General features: G+C 38.1%; 1 long non-coding RNA gene across 3 annotated transcripts in view; it reads left to right on the top strand.

Moving 5' to 3' along the window:
- The window catches only part of LOC127987404 (uncharacterized), a 70,888-nt gene that overhangs the window by 30,894 nt on the left and 18,672 nt on the right, over nt 1-21,322 (top strand). Inside the window, exons 6-7 of one of the 3 annotated variants that reach the window (XR_008161195.1) lie at nt 8,294-8,346; nt 10,298-10,397. The exons of the other annotated variants lie outside the window; for them this stretch is intronic. This is a non-coding gene — a long non-coding RNA (uncharacterized LOC127987404). The remainder of the gene's footprint in view (nt 1-8,293; nt 8,347-10,297; nt 10,398-21,322) is intronic. 3 annotated transcript variants of the gene reach the window in all.

Genomic DNA, 21,322 nt, shown 5'->3' with positions numbered 1-21,322 from the left:
GCCCAGAAAAGAGCTTAAATTTCATGCAAGCTGTCACGCTAGGCCTTTTTCCCTCTCGTTGAGCATTTCCCATGCCTCAGAAAAGTGGCACCCTGATTGTCAGAGCAATTATGTTGCTTATGATTGGAGTAGCGATTACAAAGCCTTCATTTGGCGTGATGATTCTTGTCGCTGGATTCGCCATGTAATTATGCCAGGTACGGAAGACAGTGACGAAGTATCACGACGTATATTTAATCTATCCCCCACCCCCTTCCATCTCCAAAACATTATTTGAGACGTTGAAATGCTCCTCTCAAATAATGCAGGTGCTGAACTAACAATGATTGCGACAATTATCTGTAATTACCCAACTTGCGCACACAAGAAAGTTTCACAGATGCATTCAGGAAAGTTTGGGTATGCAGCAATGATTGTAATAATTAGCAACTGAAAGTCCTTCATCCTTCAGTCCCAGAGTAATGGCGGGTGAAGAGGTGACGCTAACCTTTAACGTTTGGGTTTTTTATTCTCACGCTAATGTAATTTCAGCTGTTCTGACTCGTTTTTCTCTAAAAATGTCTTCAATCTCAGGTCATCAAAGATTAGGATGAATTTGTTTCTTCATCCGATTTGGAGTAATGTAGCATTGCATCAGTGTCTCAGCAATGGATTTTTTCAATGTATTTCAGTAATTACTACCAATTTTGGTTGCCATATGGATGACAACATAAAATGTAAATCATACATTTATATACGATATATTAAAAAAAAAATGTTTTATCGTATTTTAAATCCTATCTGATTTGCTGGTTTAGACCGTGTTATCAATATATATTTTATAATAAGTGCTAGTTTTGGTAGTGATGATGTATGGAAGCCCATTTCTGCCACTGAATAAAAACATAAAAAACATTTTTTTTTTTATCTCACGGATCTGACTTTATTTCTCCGAATTCTGAGAAATAAACTCGCAATTGCAAGTTATAAAGATAAATGTTACGAGATCTACAGATATACTGTAATCTCACAATTCTGATTTTTCTCAGAATTGCAAATTGCAGGCTGATTTGACAATTTATTTATTAATCAAATCAAATGTTAAGTCTACTTTAAATGCGCTTGTTTAGACATTGTTATTCATATATTTTCAGATTTACTACCAGTTTCAGTAGTGTTGAGAACATATCAATTACTATATTTATTTATTTATTAAGTGTACATTTTTCGAAATTGAGAGTTATATATCATGTGAAAGCTGAATAACTAAGCTTTCTATTGATGTATGGTTTCAGATCGGACAACATTTGGCCGAGATACAACTATTTGACAATCTGGAATCTGAGGATGCAAAAAAATCTAAATACTGAGAAAATCGCCTTTAGAGTTGTTCAAACAAATTCTAAGCAATGCACATTACTAATCAAAAATTAGGTTTTGATATTATTATGGAAGGAAATTTACAAAATATCTTCATGGAACATGATCTTTTCTTAATATCTGAAAAAAAAAATCAATAAATTTTAACCATACAATGTATTATTTTATCGTATTTTTTTGTTAATGCTTAAAATATCTTCCCCCATGACTTAAGATGGTTTTGTGCTCCAGGGTCACATATTTTAGTGTTAAGTACCGGTGATGATGATGTAAAAGAAAAGGAAAAAGAAACATTTGGCTCTATTTACTTATGGCATCTCACATTTTCAATCACATTGCGTCTTCCAAAATCCAGCTTGATTCTACAGACTAAGAATCCCATTTCATTTAATCGATTTAATGTGGTTTCTCGCTGTTCAGACTAAAACAAATTTGAGTGGGATATGCAGAAAAAGCAGTGTGGAGCTCATTCAGACTGAGATACTGATGGTGCACGTGTCTGTGGTTGAAGAACGAGAGCGATCCGTCAATGTCAGGACGTCAGAGTGACCATTAGTCTGATGTGTTTAGGTCATTCTGACGAGCTCTGCCAAACCATCTTCACTGCAGTGCTCTATTCTGAGCGAGCTGCCATGAACAATGTACTTCCCAATGCTGTTTGTCACCCGTTTTCCCTGCCTGACTCAGGTTAAGTGCAATTTATATGAGCATTGGAGCAAAACGCTTTTCGGTTGTAAAAGGGAAGACCATGCTAAAGGTGTGATTTGCATTGAGTGGGAACACTGTGCTTCGTGTTTATTGCATCAAATGCTCTGCATGCGCTACATAAACAAACACACACACACAAAGGCAGGATATTTTTACCTTCAGATTTGAAATTACCCTCATTGTTCACTGCAGTTAAGCAAGAATCAATCCTTGAATTGCCTTGTCCCTGGATTGTGTGGTCTCAAAAAGCTCTACTGTATTCGTTTTGCTTATTAAAGAAAAGATGAATGCAGACAAACCTTTCTTCACTATAAGCATGCCAACACTTTTGATGTTGAACTATTGGCAGCCACAGTGATTGGGTTTATTTAAGTTCCTCAGCTTCACAGGCTTTCTTGAAATCCTGTAAGTTTTAGATGTTGAAACTTTCAGAGGTGAGTGAGTCACAAAGTCTGAGTCACAATGAAGGGCTGCAGAACAAGTGCTGGTGAGTAACCATCTACAGTTATTTTCTTAAGTATTCCACTTTGCTGTAGCACCGCAACGTTTTTTATGAAAGACATAATAATGTAAAAACCAGCGCTGTTGACTAACTAGAGCAACTTCACAGATCATTTCAGTTGTTAAATTATCTCCAAAAGAGTGCTTGAAATGGTATATTTTTTCAAAATAGTACTTTTTACTAAAGATTTACAAACTTTACATTTCTTTTACACAAGATAGACATGTAAAGATATGTAAAAATCTTCTGGCAGCGAGTAACTTTTTGTTGTTATTATCATTTTTAAGTAGGGCAGCAGTTAAATTGTAGTAACTTGTACATTTAAATTTTAAAGATTAAGCAAGTGAGTAAATAACAAAAAGTTGTGCCGTTACATACTTTTCTGAATTGCAACAGCATTTGTTTATAGCATTTGTTTTGAGTATTTGTTTTACATTGTAAGGATTTACAAACTTAACCTTTTTCTTATCAATGACTTTTTTTTATATAAAAAAGTGATTTTTATCAAGAAAACGTTGGAGAACATATTCGTAGAATAACCATTATTAGTAAGTAACTAACTAAAAGTTGTGACTACTTAGTTTTTCAGAAAACTTTTACATTTAGGCTCCCTGTTGAAAAAAAAAACAGCATGTGCTGGTTAGGTATGTTTCAAAGCTGGGATGCTGGTCTGAGCTGGTTTAAGCTGGTCCTTAGCTGGTTTTCGCTGGTCCCTTGCTGGTTTATGATGGTCCTTCACTGGTTTACGCTGGTCCTTTGCTGGTTTATGATGGTCCTTCACTGGTTTACGCTGGTCCTTAGCTGGTTTACGCTGGTCCTTCGCTGGTTTACGCTGTTCCTTAGCTGGTTTTTGCTGGTCCTTTGCTGGTTTACGCTGGTCCTTTGCTGGTTTATGATGGTCCTTCACTGGTTTACGCTGGTCCTTTGCTGGTTTATGATGGTCCTTCACTGGTTTACACTGGTCCTTTGCTGGTTTATGATGGTCCTTCACTGGTTTACGCTGGTCCTTTGCTGGTTTATGATGGTCCTTCACTGGTTTACGCTGGTCCTTAGCTGGTTTACGCTGGTCCTTCGCTGGTTTACGCTGTTCCTTAGCTGATTTTTGCTGGTCCTTTGCTGGTTTACGCTGGTCCTTAGCTGGTTTTCGCTGGTCCTTTGCTGGTTCACGCTGGTCCTTAGCTAGTTTTCGCTGGTCCTTTGCTGGTTTATGATGGTCCTTCACTGGTTTACGCTGGTCCTTTGCTGGTTTATGATGGTCCTTCATTGGTTTACACTGGTCCTTTGCTGGTTTATGATTGTCATTCACTGGTTTACACTGGTCCTTTGCTGGTTTATGATTGTCCTTCACTGGTTTACACTGGTCCTTTGCTGGTTTATGATTGTCCTTCACTGGTTTACACTGGTCCTTTGCTGGTTTATGATTGTCCTTCACTGGTTTACACTGGTCCTTTGCTGGTTTATGATTGTCCTTCACTGGTTTACACTGGTCCTTTGCTGGTTTATGATTGTCCTTCACTGGTTTACGCTGGTCCTTTGCTGGTTTATGATTGTCCTTCACTGGTTTACGCTGGTCCTTTGCTGGTTTATGATTGTCCTTCACTGGTTTACGCTGGTCCTTTGCTGGTTTATGATGGTCCTTCATTGGTTTACACTGGTCCTTTGCTGGTTTATGATTGTCCTTCACTGGTTTACACTGGTCCTTTGCTGGTTTATGATTGTCCTTCACTGGTTTACACTGGTCCTTTGCTGGTTTATGATTGTCCTTCACTGGTTTACACTGGTCCTTTGCTGGTTTATGATTGTCCTTCACTGGTTTACACTGGTCCTTTGCTGGTTTATGATTGTCCTTCACTGGTTTACACTGGTCCTTTGCTGGTTTATGATTGTCCTTCACTGGTTTACACTGGTCCTTTGCTGGTTTATGATTGTCCTTCACTGGTTTACACTGGTCCTTTGCTGGTTTATGATTGTCCTTCACTGGTTTACACTGGTCCTTTGCTGGTTTATGATTGTCCTTCACTGGTTTACACTGGTCCTTTGCTGGTTTATGATTGTCATTCACTGGTTTACACTGGTCCTTTGCTGGTTTATGATTGTCCTTCATTGGTTTACACTGGTCCTTTGCTGGTTTATGATTGTCCTTCACTGGTTTACACTGGTCCTTTGCTGGTTTATGATTGTCCTTCACTGGTTTACACTGGTCCTTTGCTGGTTTATGATTGTCCTTCACTGGTTTACACTGGTCCTTTGCTGGTTTATGATTGTCCTTCACTGGTTTACACTGGTCCTTTGCTGGTTTACGCTGGTCCTTTGCTGGTATATGCTGGTCCCTAGCTGGTCCTAAACTGGTCCAACCAGCTTAAGACCAACACATTACCAGCTAAGGACCCGCATAAACCAGCAAAGGACCATCATAAACCAGCAAAGGACCAGCTTAAAGCAGCTCAAACCAGCATCCCAGCTTGAAAACATACCTTACCAGCACATGCTGTTTTTTTTTCAACAGGGCTGTGCAGTTTTTGTAAATTTACAACATCCCTCCCAGTTTTGAAAAGAGACGTTAGAGTCAAACAAATGATTTGTGAGTTTTACTTCTAGTAGTAGATAGTTTATGATCTCATGTCTCGTAAATTAGCTTCAGTGTACTACTTTTAACAAGCCATCTGCGGTTTTTGAATATCTTGACATTAACTACACTGCGATTATCTTTCAGCTTGGTAAATTTCTAAACCGCTTCACCAGCACAATTTTGGATCCAGAAATCTCTTGTTGGCATTCAACAAAAAACAAACGGGACACTGTCATTTATAAGCACCTGGATAGATGACAAACCAAGAGGCAGGAAATCACGATGCGATGGGGGAGGTGTGGGCTCACATTAATCCACTGAAAGGCTTTTAGCGGTATTGCCTTCCAACGGTGCTCCGGTGCAGAGTACACCTCCGCCATAATTCCATTCCAGCAGTAATTTAATTTAGTGCGAGAGCTTTTCATTTTGTGAATGAATCTACCCTCCACTCCACTCGGCTGCTTTCTACCATCCCGCTACAGCTTTCACTCTCCGCGGCGCTCATTAAGCTAACTCATTTGATAGTTTCGGCAAGTGTGACGGAGCACCGCCAATGAAGCCTCCTCCCTCCCACATGCCATCAACGGAGGGTCTCTTTGGAAAATTATGCTGAGTCATTGAGCTATATGGGTAATGCATCGGCATCTCTGTTAGGCTTTTCCTTGTTGTGATTTACACCAGCTTCATTTAACTGGCCTATACGCGTCTTTTTTTCATATTAAGAGATCTGGAGCAAGAAGACATTTGGGGGCAACGATGGCTGGTCTTTTTTGGGCTGTAATCCATGAAAAGTAGTTCCCTATACCTCATCATGAAAGATAGCCTTCCTAACAAGAAAGTACCATGCAATCAGTGTAGGGGAGCAGTTAACTAAAATTAGCAATGTTCCAAGTAGTTGCATGAATTGAATTACGATTGATTAATGGAAAAGTAGCTAGAGTTAGCTTACATTGCTTTTATACAAACGGTTACATTTTTACAAGTTTTTCTACAATGACTTGTTTTATGTTGGAGCAAAACATGCAAGTCAGAACATCTAAAAACCTTCAGTCAGCAGTTTTTTTTTCTTTTCTTTTTGCTAATTACATTTTCAGTAACACAATAGCAGGTAAACTTTAAAAAACAAAACAGTGTAGCTTTAAATTTACAAGATTTAAAAACTTTCATAACTTTTTTTCTGGGTTTTTTTCTGAGTATGTATGGGTCACCATACTTGGCTGTACGTCACTTTCACTTCACTTCATATATATATATATATATATATATATATATATATATACACACACCCCAAGTAGCTACACAGTACATACGTATGCTGTTTCCCATACGTATGTACAGTCAAAACACAGAAATAACTGACTTAAAACAATTTTTTTCGTTGGTGAAAATCCCAGTGGTCTAAGACTTTTGCACAGTACTGTATGTATATATATATACAAACACACACATATGTATATACCAAATATATAAAAATTTGGGCAATTTTAAGACAAATGTTTTTCTCTTCTATCGCTTTTTTTTTTTATCAGAAATAGAAAAGTTTGTTCTTATTCCTGGAATTTTTCATGTCCAGGTGTTGTGATGATTTTCTCAAAGCAAAAGCACTGGAGATCTAGCGTTTGATTGCAGTCCATTTTATTCCAATCGTTCGCCAAAACAAACCATTTTTTTGAATGGGGCTCAAAAATATATGTCCATGGAAATCTCAATGGTTGTTTTTATACTTCATATATTTTTGGACTGACAATACCTCTGTTCAATCTCACATATTCTACTTCAAACGCATCCACCCGGCCCAGAGGTGAGGCTGTCCACAACATGGAAACCCAAGCGTCTGTGCACATCAAAGCTCACGGATCAGTAGACCGCAGCCATTCTGACAACAACGTCCCCGAAGCTTTGATTTCTCCTGATTCTGATGAAACAGTGAGAGCCCAGCTCTGCGGGAACCCCAGGCTACTGGGGCTTACGCCATTACCAAAGAGCATCCGCAGGAGGAACAAACATCCCCAATTCACGCTTGACCTACAGGAATATAATACGCCATGCTACTGAGTGACCAAAAATGTGGAGGTTCAAGCTTGAGATTCAGAGCTGGCTACTCAGTCTTAAGGAACCAATTGTGTTGGGTTGCAGGATGACATAACACTGAAAGATGTCAATTTTGTATTTTTAAATTGCCAGTAACTGTCTTTAAATATATTGGTGAAGGCTGGAAATTTGTAGCTATTATGTTTAGCATGCTAAAGCACAACCCGTTTATGAAAAGTATCTGAATTGCTACCGTACTATGAACATTAAAGCTAGAATGGGAAAGAGAGAGAGAGAGAGAGAGAACTAGTAAACATAACTAAATAACTAGTTGGTTGACCCATCTCTAGTTCAAGTTTTCCATAAAAAGCCAATAAACCAATAAAACCAAACCAATAAAAAAAAAAAAAAAACATTTCACTATTTTCCCCATTTTTGGTTTTCTGTGTATTTTTATGCTCATTGAAGTATTGTATCATTAGCTTAGCAACATGCTAACTCTATGGCGTTCATGTTTTGTGTTCTTAATGCAACAACTTAAGGTTGCTGCCTATGTAGGCGGTACAGAAAGACAGCTCACTAGGTTTTGAACAGACACTGTGTCCAAAGTTGATGGTTGAACACCAATTTAACAAATTCCCAATCTTGGCACGACACATCACCAATGTGGGATTAATTTGGCAAGATGCTAGTGTCAACAAATGCTGAAGATAGCTAGTCAGTGACACTCCAGGTTGTTATCGAGACGAGGGCCAACATTACCTGGCATGTGACCTCAGGCAGCTGGAGATAAACTAGACCCAAGCTCGGTCATTAGAGATTCACCGGGACGTTTGTGTCAACAGTTGAACAATGTGTTGCGCAATTATTTCCCAGGCGGGGTCGAAATAAAATATATGCCATTTTTGGGATGTTTATGAGCTGGAACATTTTTTTGGACACTTAGTCTAAAATTATATTTCCCAGAAGGCCGGTATAATAATGTGGATATAAACAGAAGAGGATGTTTTTACACTACATTGACAGGTAAGGTCTTGTATATTAGATCAAATGTGATTGTTTGGGAAGGTAATCATAAATTACACACTATTATGCTAATTTGAGACGGATGTGTGTTTTCTCAGCTATCATCTCGAGCAGCGGGAGGCCCATAAGGTACTAGATCGCCACTGACAAGGTGTGTGTTAACTACATTTACACCATCTCCATCTGAAAGTTCGCATAATGATGTTTTATGAATCTGTCGGTGTATTTTTTCGGTATTAGTGTCTGGAGCTGAAGTAGGTCACACTCCACTTTCAGATTAACTATCACGTCTTTCTTTAACTCAGCATTCAGGGCTGCTTTTCTGTTCACAGGCAAATCGCTGCATTAAAGCTTTTATATTTCATACATAGGGCTGTCGGAGGAGTAATGGAACCTGTTTGACAGGCTCGAGGACAGACAGGAGCATATTAAAGAGCGTCCTTTGCCTACTTCAGGTTTCCCATGTTAACTTACTGGAGAAGTTATTGTGGTTTATGGTTCCTAGGTGAATATTGCTCATCAAGAAATGGTTAACAGTTGAACCATGGTAACCACAAATTAACCATGGTTGTGCTACACTGATCATAGTTTGACCAAACGTAGGGCTGGGACGATAAAACAATGCATCACGATTTTTTGAATGCATCGTAATTCTCACAGAAAGCCATCTGATATACTGTAAGGGTCAGCTTGACATCCTTCCCCATTGTAACCTATTGGAAGATGCCACAATCCTGCACAGCTGATGGTCTGTAGCGTCCTGCACAGCCAAATGATGGTCTGGTCGCTTGGACCATAGTGCGGCCCGGTGAAAAAAAAGTTTGAGAACCACTGTTGTTGTGATAAATATTTGAGAAACTATTATTGCATCTGATTTTATTAAAGAAAGAGTGACAGTTATTGTAAAAAGAGCAAATGAGAGAAATGCATGAACACAAAAATCATAACAGCAAAGTTCACGAGGGTAAATTTTACCATCCAACTGAACTGTGCACGAAAGGTTTTAAATAGTCGGCTACCTTGGATGTTAACTTACCAATTATTACCTCAATTATAGCTTGGGACAATTTAGTAGTCACTGGATATTGGTAGTTATACCAATACAGTATTTAAATATCTAAAATATTTCTCTAGATATTTAAATTTAAATATCGATATCAAGATAAATGGTCAATTAGAGTGTATATTAGCCCTGTTTGTTGTTTGCTTTTTGGATCTGACAGAGCATTCGGACCCAGAAACGGTGATGCATTATGCTTAACAAGCGTAAAATATTATCATTATAGTTATCGCTTTAGCTATCATTCTTGTTGTGAATGGGCATTTAGTGGCTCAAGACAGGTAAATGTTCTCTCTAGCTTCTATTATCTCCATAAATGACTCCTCAACCGTAATAACCTCACCTCACCTCAGTCAGTCGTTCCAGTCTTTTGTTTGGCCCAGTATGAAGGTCACTTTCAGCTTCCCGTGTTCCCATGCTCCTTCACAGGTGTGAAAGCCGCCGGCCACACGAGCGGCTTCAACCCACCCGGCGTGTCAGAGCGTGTTTCCCCACAGCGAGCGAAGAGCCTGGATCAGCACCCCGCAGGCACATCGGCTTGACATGTGGCTCCAAGAGCGGCGTAATTAAGTCCGTCCTGTGACAGAGTGAATGAGGTTGAAAAGCTTCAGCCTGCCAGTGACTTCCAGTGCTTTTGAAATGGAATGCGTTTAGTTCGCCTCGGCCCGTTAGCTCATTATGAGCAATTTTGCTAGGCGAAATGTCAGAATTTCAGAAGGTTGATGGAACCGAGATACAGTTTAGACACTACGATGTGTTATATGCCCAGTCTTTTTATATTGTGTAAAAACGATTCCAAATTGGCCGCTGGCACCTCGTCCTTGGAAAAGCACTAGCACAACCTCTAAAGAGCCTTTAATTTTAATTAAAAATGGGTTTCAAATGTAAGATAGTCTTGCATGTGTTAACCAGCCAAAATGTACTGAAATATTGATGGTTACGCACCAAATGTCTTATGCAACATGTCAAACTTGTGCTATTTTTTGCTATTCTACCAAGTATATGTCATATTCCACTTCTTTTTCTGTTTAATATACTTCAGGAGCTGCTGGGAGTGTGATGGACTGTGAAAACCCCTGTAGATCAATGTGTAGAAAGAGGGATTGTGGGATTGCATCTCTTTACTTTAGGGCCACAATCAAGTAAGTTTCTTCACTTTCAGATTGGTCGTTCTTGATGATCTTCAAATACACGTCATCACACAATGTTTTTTTTGGATGTAGGTGACTTTGTTATGGATTCAACACGTTGTTATTTGACAGAGCTCATCTGGCTGCTCTGCATTCAGCAGTGGTTTCAGTGAGGGAAAGCACTTCTTGGGTTTTCAATGTAAATGGTCTCTCACGTTCTCTCTCGCTCTTGTGCATTGATGGGCAAGAAAGTTATGCACGCAGTAATGGATTATTGAAAAGCAGCCTGAGGGTGGTTTTATGAGGGCTTTGACATGATCGGACGAACTTGTTCTTTCTTTCTTTCTGTCAGAGATTCAAACTCTGCTCCAAATGCTGGAGACACAGAGGCTTTTGACGCAATATCTGTCTGATTCTGTCTTATTTTTGGCTAGTTTTTAAGGCCCCAAAACAAAAATGGCTTTTATCTGCATTAAATTTTTTCGTATTTCTTCCATAGTTTTTGGAGATCATTTTACAAGAAAATACTATTTCAGTCAATCTTACTTTAAAATGTTCCTTTTATTTCAATACTATCTCATGACAAATTCATGCATATTTAATGAGTTGGTTAATTTGTATAAGTTCGTACACTTAGAGGCAGTCTTTTGTACAGATTCTTATGAATTTGGCACCTCGTAAAAAATGCATTAAAAAATTGTATGAATTTGTCAATATTGTATACATTTGGTAACTTTGGGTATTCTTGTGCATAATGCAATCCCAGAATGCAAACTGAATTATTATACAGTTTATGAGAAAATACCATTTCTTTCTTTAGTAAAATTTTAATTATTCATGACCTTTACTTGCAATTTTTGATTTTGTACGGCATCGCTAAAATAGAACGCAATTCAAGTATGTAATGCATTTTCTGTGGAAAAACATCCGAAACCCCTCTGAAAAACAGGCTGGAAGACTATTGTTTTATAACAGGAATTGGCTGATCTGCAATTGCAAATCTGCTATACATGTATGTGCAGTAGAATTACGAATTGTTATCCCAGAATGCATTTTGGCGAAATGTGAATAAATCCCTTCAAAATGGTGATTTAGTTGAGAGTAATGCAAATTCTAGGTGCTCAGCTCCTATTAGATGGAAAACCGGATGCATTCAGACAAGTTTAACCTTGTCTTTAACTTGCCTTCTTACATCCGTTTTCTATTTTTGTTTCCTCACTCCGCAATTTTGTGCAGACTGAAATTGTACATCCTTCAGATTGATAAATTGCCATTTAACTAGCATTGCAATTGAATATTTTATGGCAGAATTATTTTTGATGACTTCCAAATTGACGTGAATGGTTGGAGAAAGCGGTTGCCATGGAAACAGTGCTGGATGTTTATTTATGAAGTGGTCCTTCTCTGTGACCTGCTCATAACATCGGCGTAACGCGGCATGCTAATTCAGAGTTACGCATTCATTATGCTGAACTCGCCAGTGCCCGCACGCATCCAAACGTGCCACCAATATCGCTGTGCTCCGCTAAAATCAACAGACTCATGTTTTTTATGCAGAAGGATGGAGAGGAAGCCATATAACACTGATCTCTCCAGCGGCAGCGCTCACGCACATGCATTCGTTATGTAACACTACAAACACATTTAGTCCATTCTAGATCAAACATATATATATAGAAGCATACGGATGAAGGGTATAAAATATCTCAAGAACACCTTTACGTCACATTTCACTAAAGAATTAATTTTTACAAAGAAATAAATTGTTTGTTTATTGTCATTGGGATATTAATTTCATGAGATTTCAGCACTTGTATTAATGGTACAGATGTGTAGCACACACCGGGCCATTTCTAGACAATTTGACGCAATAGGCGAAACACCTATTGGCACTCCATATACATATATATATATATTACAGACACCATTTTCTTGTCACATTTAGTGATTTAACGGAGTCATTTCGACACCTCGGTAAGTATGCATTAAACTCGACAAAGCAGTTTAATGAAGGTTGTATTGATCTATCGAATTAGCAAATTTTTTTTTTCATTAGTTGTTAAAGTTTATATGGGAATATTAAATGAAACCCTGATCATTTAACAGTGCATTGGCGCAAAAACCCACACCTTTTGAACAAATCTCACAACATGATTTATCAACTGCCACAAATACACATATATAATATATAAATACAGGTATCATCAGTTAGCCCAATGATGTTGGGGGATCCACAGGGGGCGGCAGTCACATTTCAGGATGACCATGCCTCTCTTTATCACAAATTTCGCTAAATTGTAGCAATGTAGTGCCAGTATTAGCCCTCATTAGGGCCCCTTCAGCTGGTGGAGCCCTAGGTGACCGCCTAGCTCACCTATGCCACACACACACACACACACACACACACACACACAGACAAATGTGTGAATAGGCATCCTGCACTTGTTTTGTGCAATTGACCCGTACATTAATATGTGACTGTTTTAAAGTGTTTTAAAGCGAAGCCTGATCACCGTCTGCAGAGTCGTGGTTCACTTGAGCTGTAAATTAGCTAATTAGTTGCATAATTGGCCGAATTAAAGCTCCAATCAGTGAAGCTTTTTCTGTCAGTGGTCCTCCAGGTAACTTAAATCAGCTGTCGCTCGAGACTCTGAAAGGAAGACAGATTTGCCCAGCCGAGCGAGTAATGACCCACGCTGCGAGTGAGGAGGTCTGAGGAAAGCAAACAAAAGAGCCTCGATTAGCGCAAAGGCCTCTTCATACGCTGCAGAAGAGCAGCTTCGTTAAGGTGTTTTTTCCTCTCAGACACATCTGTTTGCTCCCTGAGTGGGATGAGATGCATCAGGTCTCCTGTACTTCAGATCACTCTTCAGGTCTGTTTGACTGTTTCATGTCTGAGTTTGTCCTCTTGAGTGTTAGAGATGTGTGCTTTAGCTTCCAGGGGCTTCAGGTTATTCAGAATGAGGTTGTTTGGGTTTGCCTTCACTAACTGCAAATTAATCGATAACTAATTGTGATCGGATAGTAGTTTTGTTCTATGAAGAGCTTCGCTGCCTTTGATTAGGTTGTTTTCGTGTGACACAACACTACTACTCCCTCTGATCACCTAGTCGTAAAAACATTTTGAAATACGGGGCAAAACTTAATTTTTTTTAATTTTTTTTCAGCGATGAAATGTCCATACAGAGCGCTTTTTATATTTTTTATTGACGAGGGAATGAACGTGTATATATGCAATGTTTAGTTATTTATTTGAAGAAAATTATTGAAGAAAAGCACTTTTTTCTCCCATGTTCTTCTAATTAGAAAGGTGGATGTCATACGGTCTACTATTACAATGTGCAATTTAGACACAACCATTCTTAAATTCCGCCCTATTTCTAAATCGTCATTCTTGTCAACAATTTTAGAAAGTCTTGTTATCTTTTTTTCTCACAAAACAATATTTTAAGCCGCGTTTCCACCGCAGGAACTTTACCCAGGAACTAGGGACTTTGGCCTGGTACTCGGTGTGTTTCCATCGCAGGAACCAGGAACTAAATAAAGTTCAGGGTAAAAAAAAATGCCCCTCAGAAAGTCCCTGCTGGCGAGGTAGTACTTTTCCTGAACTTTCGGGGGCGGGACTTGGGTGATAAAAACATGCTGATTGGTTGAGGTCACGCAGCATTGTGATTTCAAACACCATTTATTACCGGATTTTTTCCGGGTAATTCCGGTGCAAACGCAGCATTAGATAAATTTCAGTCTGGTTTTGGAGCCCATCATAGCACTGAGTCTGCACTGCTGAAGGTGTCGAACAATGTACATCTGCATTTTTGTAATGCTACTTGATCTTATTTCTGCATTTGATTCAGTTGATCATGCTAACCTTCTTAAGTGACTAATGGATGAAGCTGGCATTAGGGGCATGGCACTGGATTGGTTCTCGTCATACCTCTCCAATAGATCAGTTAAGGTGATGATTGGACACTTGTCCTCTCCTTTGGCACCGCTCACTTATGGGGTACCTCAGGGGTCCCTCTTGGGGCCTATCTTATTTTGTTTATGCCCCCCTTGGGTTCGATCATGAGGAAAAATATAATATTTCATATCATTGTTATGCTGACGATACTCAGATCTAGATTCCTCTTAGCTCTGATCACTCTTATTCTGACCTTGTTAATTGCTTTGAAGATATGAAAAGACCGGACCGACAGAAACTTTCTACAACTTAATGAGAACAAAACTGAGATTGTTGTCTTAGGACCCCCAGGTGCTGTCAAGGATATCAATATTAATCTATAGTTTCTTTAATCAAACATTCATACTTTTACTAAAAGAGGTGTGATTTTTGACACTGATCTGAATTTTTCAAAAATGGATAAGTGCTGTGGTGAAGAGCATCTTTTTTCAACTAAGGCAAATAGTCAAATTAAAATCTATGCTCTTGTTTAAGGATTTGGAGATAATAACCCATGCCTTCATCACTTCCAGACTTGATGCTCTTTATATGGGTCTCAAGCATTCATCGCTGAATCGCTTGCAGTTGGTCCAGAACGCAGGCACAAGGTTGCTGACTGGTACTAAGAGGAGAGAAAGCATTTCTCCTGACCTAGCATCTCTTTATGGTTACCGGTGCAGCATAGGATCCATTTTAAGACTTTATTTGTGTATAAAGCATTAAATGATCTAGCCCCATCCTACTTGTCTGAACTTCTCAGCCCTCAGCAATCCTCTCACTCTCTCAGATCCTCTGATAAACTCTTCTTGCCTATACCCTGCTCACGCTTGATATCGAAGGGGGATTAAGGCTTTTTCTGTAGCCAGTCCTCGACTATGGAACAGCATACCTCTGGACATTAGATCTGTTTTTTCTGTTTTGTAATCCTGCCTGAAGACTTATCTGTGTTCCTTGGCTTTTGGATGGAATGTATGTTTGTGTATCATAATTTTGTTTTTGTATTGATTATCTGTTTAAGCCATTTCTTTTTATTCTCTTAATCTCCATTTACTTCATTTGTATAGCCTATGTACAGCATTTTGGCATACACTAGCTGTTTTTATATGTGCAATATAAATAAACTGACCTTGAACTTTTTTTTATTAATATTAAAATAAATTAATAATTTAATTTATGTAAGTACATAAATAAAACAAAATTAATATTTTATTATTATATACTACTTTTTTCTTTTTTTACTAAAGCTTTGTGGGAGAAACAAAATTAATAAGTGATTTGATTATAAGTAATAATAATAATAGTAATCTCAATTTTCTGATGCATTATTTTGGTCATGGGACCTAATTTGGATACATGTAATATTTTAATAATTTATCATTTAATTCAAGTTAAAATGTTTCCAATCCAGTTACTGACTTTTATTATTATGCACAGAAATTTGCTTTTGTCGTAGTTTTGCATTAACTTTAGAAATTGCCATTTATCTGATCCTCCCACAAAAATGGTATAATAATAGATAATTTTAAAACATTTGTTTTATTTATTTAAATGTATGCTTCTTTATTATTATTATTTCAGGTGTAATCTAAAATGATGGAAACAATAACATATGCATTGTATTTTATAATAATATTATTGCATACATGCGTAAGCATATTGCTTTTGTATTTATTTGTTTTTTAACTTTATTGTTTTTTAACCGCTTTCTTAACTTTATTGTTTTTAACTGTTTTTTTTTTTAACTTTAGAAGTTCTCTATTTCTATTCTCCATTTCAGAAGATTTTAAGTAAATGATCAATAATCTAAAATCCATTAGTGTTAGTTCGTATTGACTTGTGGTTAGCGCCTCAGGCTCCTATAGGCACCATGATCCAGTCTTATCTTGGTCTCTCAGAGCTCTCTCTCACTGTCTGTGCGATTAATCGTGAGCGCTCGCTCCAGATGGGATGTCACGCTATCGTTTGTGCCGGCCAGCCGGACCCCTGAAACAATGGCTATGCTGTTCCTCAGGGGCCCGGAGACACCTCGAGCCCAGCTTGCGGCAGCTGCAGCTAGCGTCCAGACGGAGAGGACTGGAGCCTATCAGTGGGGACAGATGTGTGGACATCTCCTATGGTCCTGAGAAAACCCTTGAAGATGAAGTTGACTGAAGCGGGTTTGACGCTAACAGGTTGACTAGCGGAGTCTTCAAATGTCAGAAATGTATAGTTTATCTGTCACTTTAAACCTGTATGCTTGTGTTTTTTGTTTGGTAGAACACAAAAGGAGACATTTCCATGTAGTTTTTTTCATGTTGCAATCAAATATTGTTTAAAGTGGTGCATTGCATTCGGTTATGACACTCAAGAACCAATAATGTTTGCTACCAATAACGTCAAGCTTGGCACAATGCTTCAAACTGCCATTACACTTTTGAAAGCAATGCTAATAATTTTCATAGCTTTGCAAAGGGAAAAGATTGGTAGCAAACATTATTGGTTCTTGAGTGTCATAAGGGAAAAGATTGTCACAGAGTAACTTTTTTACTGATTTTTTATTTATTTAATCTTTTCTTCAATATTGGGTCTACAGATGATTGGCACCATTTGGTAACCTATTTAATTTATTAAATGCATTTAATATGCATTTATTTATTAATAATAATAATGCATGCTTTTTTTTATTTTGTCATTTTAATTTTAGAAGTTTGAAATTTTGTATTCATTATTATTTCAGACGTAATCTAAAACCATGTCAACAACATATGCATCATATGTTCTAATAATAATTATAATACACTTTGTATGTTTTATTATTATTTCTAACGCATTCTGAAATGATGAGAATAAGAAAGAGTTTTATATCTTAGTATTCTCGCGCATACAAGCGATTTGTTTTAGTGTCACAAGCTTCCAGCAGACGGAGACAACACACAGACAATAAAAATATATAAGATAAGAATAAAAAAAGACACACATTTGAATATAAATAGACAAAAATAGATCAAATAAATAAATTGGGGGGGGGGGGTAAATAAAAAAGAAATGTGTATATTTAGTTTTGCTATAAATGATAGAATAGGAATAGAATAGAATGAGATGCAGGGATGTTCTAGAATGCAGGTGGTAACAAATAAATATAAGGTTATTGCACATATCTTTATTGCACAATGGGGGAGCATTTAACTGTTCATAAGGTAGATTGCCTGGGGGATGTATACAGTTCTTGAGATGTTCCTGTAGCTCAAGTGGTAGAGCATTGCGTAGCAAGCGCAAGGTTGGGGGTTTGAATCCCAGAACAAATTGTAGAAAATTGTTAGCCTGAATGCAATGTAAGTTATTTTGGATAAAAGCGTCTGCTAAATTCGTAAACTTAACTTAATTTAATTTTGAAGGGTGGGCAAGGGAGGACCAATAATTCTCTCAACAGTTCTGAACCGTTCTCTGTAGTCTTCTGATGTCTGATTTTGTAGCTGAACCAAACCAGACAAGCCAGGTTTCCACCCAAAGTTGCCAATTTATTTAATTGTAAGATCGCACAAAACATTTGCAAACAAGCCCCGTTTCCATCCAACGAGTCAAAAAGGACATAATCGTCACTTCCTGATAAACTGGCATTGTACATAAGTAAGGAGAGTAGGAGAAGCTACTGAATTTAATAATTTTCCTATATAATAAATGACTTGTGCCTCAGAAGGAGCAGACGAAACACAATGAATGTGATTATTGTTTTCGGAGGTGGATCCTGCTGCTTCTTTAATGTAGTAACCCCTCTTAGCACAAGTCAAAAATCACCTCAAGTGATCGTAAAAACTTATTTGTGAATTAAGACCTTTTTATTTGTTATTCAGCGTCTCCATCACTCGATTCTGATGCGATACTTCAAAATGTGCATAAAAGCAGGGTGATGGAAACCAAACTATAGAAGTGCAATGGTTTCAGCAGCTCCTGTGGCAGGATAAACTTCCTCGGCTGGCGAAGGAAGTACAAACTTTGTCTGACCTTTTTTACAATGACATCAATGTGGTTGTGCCACTTCAGGTCCTGAGAGATGGTGGTTCCCAGGAATCTGAATGACTCCACTGAACCCACAGCACTGTGTATTGGTGCTTTTCCACTGCGTGGTACATCTCAGTTCGGCACAGCTCAGTATGGTATGGCACGGCCCGGCACGCTTTGTGTTTCCACTGCAGTTTAGTGTTGCTTCAGAATGGGTGGGATTATTCACATGTCATTATAGTTTCGCCGCCTCTACAACCATGACTCCTAAAAAAAAAAACATTTTCATTCCGTGTTGCCAAATCAAGCTCTCAATGGATCCACTCTTCTACTATCAATAAGAGGAAAGTCTGTGCTTCCTCAACAGACAAAACTTTTTGGTTGTAAAAAAAAAAAAGGTGCACTCGTTCAAAACAGTTGCGTTCGATCCTTTGCTGGCTGTGCGGATTTAAATATAGCGGTTCTTTTGTGTTTGTGTCACAAGTTTAGCGATCCGTGAACAGTAGGGTTTACACGTCACGTTTTGTAAACGGTATGGTGCTGGGTCACTTGGAACCTCAACCGAGGTGGTCCTAAAAAAAGTAACAGATACTGTACCCAGTGGAACCCATGGACCTGTGTGCTCTGTAAGCAGCTTGCAGGGGGTCCAGTGATGTCCTTCAGGTAAGAAGCAGTTTTTCAAACGACTTGATGACCAATATTAGAGCCACAGGTCTGTAGTCATAAAGGCCAGTCATTTTGGGTTTCTTTGGGATGGGGATGATGGCAGAGCGTTTGAAGAAGGAAGGGACTTCATACTCCAGTGATCTGTTGAAGATCTGTGAGAAGATGCTGTATGAGTCCTGCATGCATATATTTAACATTCAACAATGATAGAGCATGGTTTACAGCAAAACTCATACATCTTCGTCAGGCCAAAGAGGATGCCTACAGAAATCAGGCCAAACAAAAACATGCATTGTATTTTATAAAATGATCATTTTAATATTAATATCTAATAATATAATGTTTTTGTTGCTTTTGTAATTGTATAAAGTGTCTAATTATAAAAAAAATTCAGATGTAACCTAAAATTATGACAAAAACACAATATAAATTTAAAATAATGTATCATGTAACACTTGTAAAATTATGCAACACTTTTCTAATGTTATATCAATTTTAAAAGTTGGATTATTATAATAAATATTTCTTCAGATTTAAAGTATATCCATATTTTATTATAATAAATAAAATAAGGTATATTGCTCTTGTAATTTTGGAAAATGTAAGTATTAAAATTGCATATGTTCCTTGCACAAATTATTATTAAAAAATATAATGCATAATGTTATTTTAAACATGTTTCTACTTTAATTTTCCTCACTCTTCAGACTTTTTTCTGCAGTCCTTGGACTGAGTTTGAAACAAGCTGATGGTACACGAGTAAATGATTTTACACAAACTATTCCATTAACCGGATCCCCCAAACCTGCTTATGGCACCTGGATCATATATTCGGCTCTTCATATCTGTGTTCGTTCTGTTGGAGACCCAGACTATGACTGAGCAGGTGTCTCCTGAAAACTCTTCTGAATGTACTGGTTAAGTGGCTTTGCCAGGCATGACAGCGGCGGTTTTCCCGTCCTCTAAGCTGTAATGGATAATTCCCAACCTAGCGCTTTTTAATATTGCATTTCCGATATTAAACACTTCGTCAGCGCACTGCCTGGAGGAGAGACACTACTATGACAGATGATAACATTTCCAGCTCGTTAAAAATGCAGAAGACTTTGTCTAGAAACACGAGGTGATGCGGGGACACGTCGTCCATCACCACGGTCCAGTGTTCAGATTAGGCTGCTAGTGTCCAGTTCTGGGACTTGGGCTTTGTGCATCTGGCTGAGGTCAGCACAAGCAGGATGGCAGTCACTGTTGGACTGCTTCATTGTTTAGAGGACTAATAAAAGAGTCCACTGAGCCAGATGTGCTGCTAATCAGGTGTGAACAGCTTCAGCCTTGGAGACTATAGTCACACAAAATCTGTACTTTATATTTTAGAAGTTTTACATTTTTGTAAAATGTATATAATGTTATTTAGAAGAATATAATTATTTTTAGTATTAATATTACTACAAAACATTTTAACAAATGTCTATACTCATAAAAAATATTATTATTATTGTAGAAAATGCATGTTATATTGCTTTTATGTATTTAGGGTAATTTTAGATTAAAATCTAATTTCAAAATGTTTGTTCCACACTTATTCTTTTTCTGGCTAAGATATAAAAACTTTTGATTTTTTTTTTAGCTAGAAATAATGGTATTTCTTCATGAGATTCACCCAAGTGGGCAGATGTTTGGCTGGAAGGCTATTAGAGTCTTCATAATAAGAAGCATGCTAGCCGAACAACCCACTCTACAGTCCATCATAATTAAACAACGGCAAAAACAACAAAAGACACTAAAAGACATTCACTTCTAAGATTGTGTCAAGCATGTGCTTTATATTTTTAGCTACCTGCCCTAGTAATTGCTAGTTAAACAAGGATGTGTCTGTGTGTGTGTATATGTATGTGTGTATATGTGTGTGCGTGTGTATGTATGTTTATCTGTACAGGTATGTGTGTGTAAAACTAACACACCTCCAGAATCACCTCCTGCCTCCATATAACACTTCATATGCTTTACCAGAAGTGTCAAAGGTCAACTGACTCACTGATGGAGCGAAAAGCCTGCACCCCGAACCTCCTCTTAGTCCCTTAGATCCTTCTCCATGTGTGTTCTTCTCGACTCCCACGACGCACAACGTCATCTCCACTTCTGCACTCTCTGACACAGTGGCGGGAAGCAGTGAGACAGCTAACGCAGACTGGGACACCTCTGTGGTGCTGCTCGGCCCTACGGTGCTAATTGGTGCAACAGCAAGTCATAAATTAGAGGGCAGGCCGAGGGTGTGAAGGACGGAATCAACAGCTCTGGCCTTTCGTGGGGAATTTCATGCCGCATGAACGAGCCAATCGCTGGGCAGTACAGA

The sequence above is a fragment of the Carassius gibelio genome, chromosome B22, assembly GCF_023724105.1.
Source record: "Carassius gibelio isolate Cgi1373 ecotype wild population from Czech Republic chromosome B22, carGib1.2-hapl.c, whole genome shotgun sequence".
Taxonomy (NCBI): domain Eukaryota; kingdom Metazoa; phylum Chordata; class Actinopteri; order Cypriniformes; family Cyprinidae; genus Carassius; species Carassius gibelio.
This window is presented reverse-complemented; position numbering and strand designations above follow the sequence as displayed.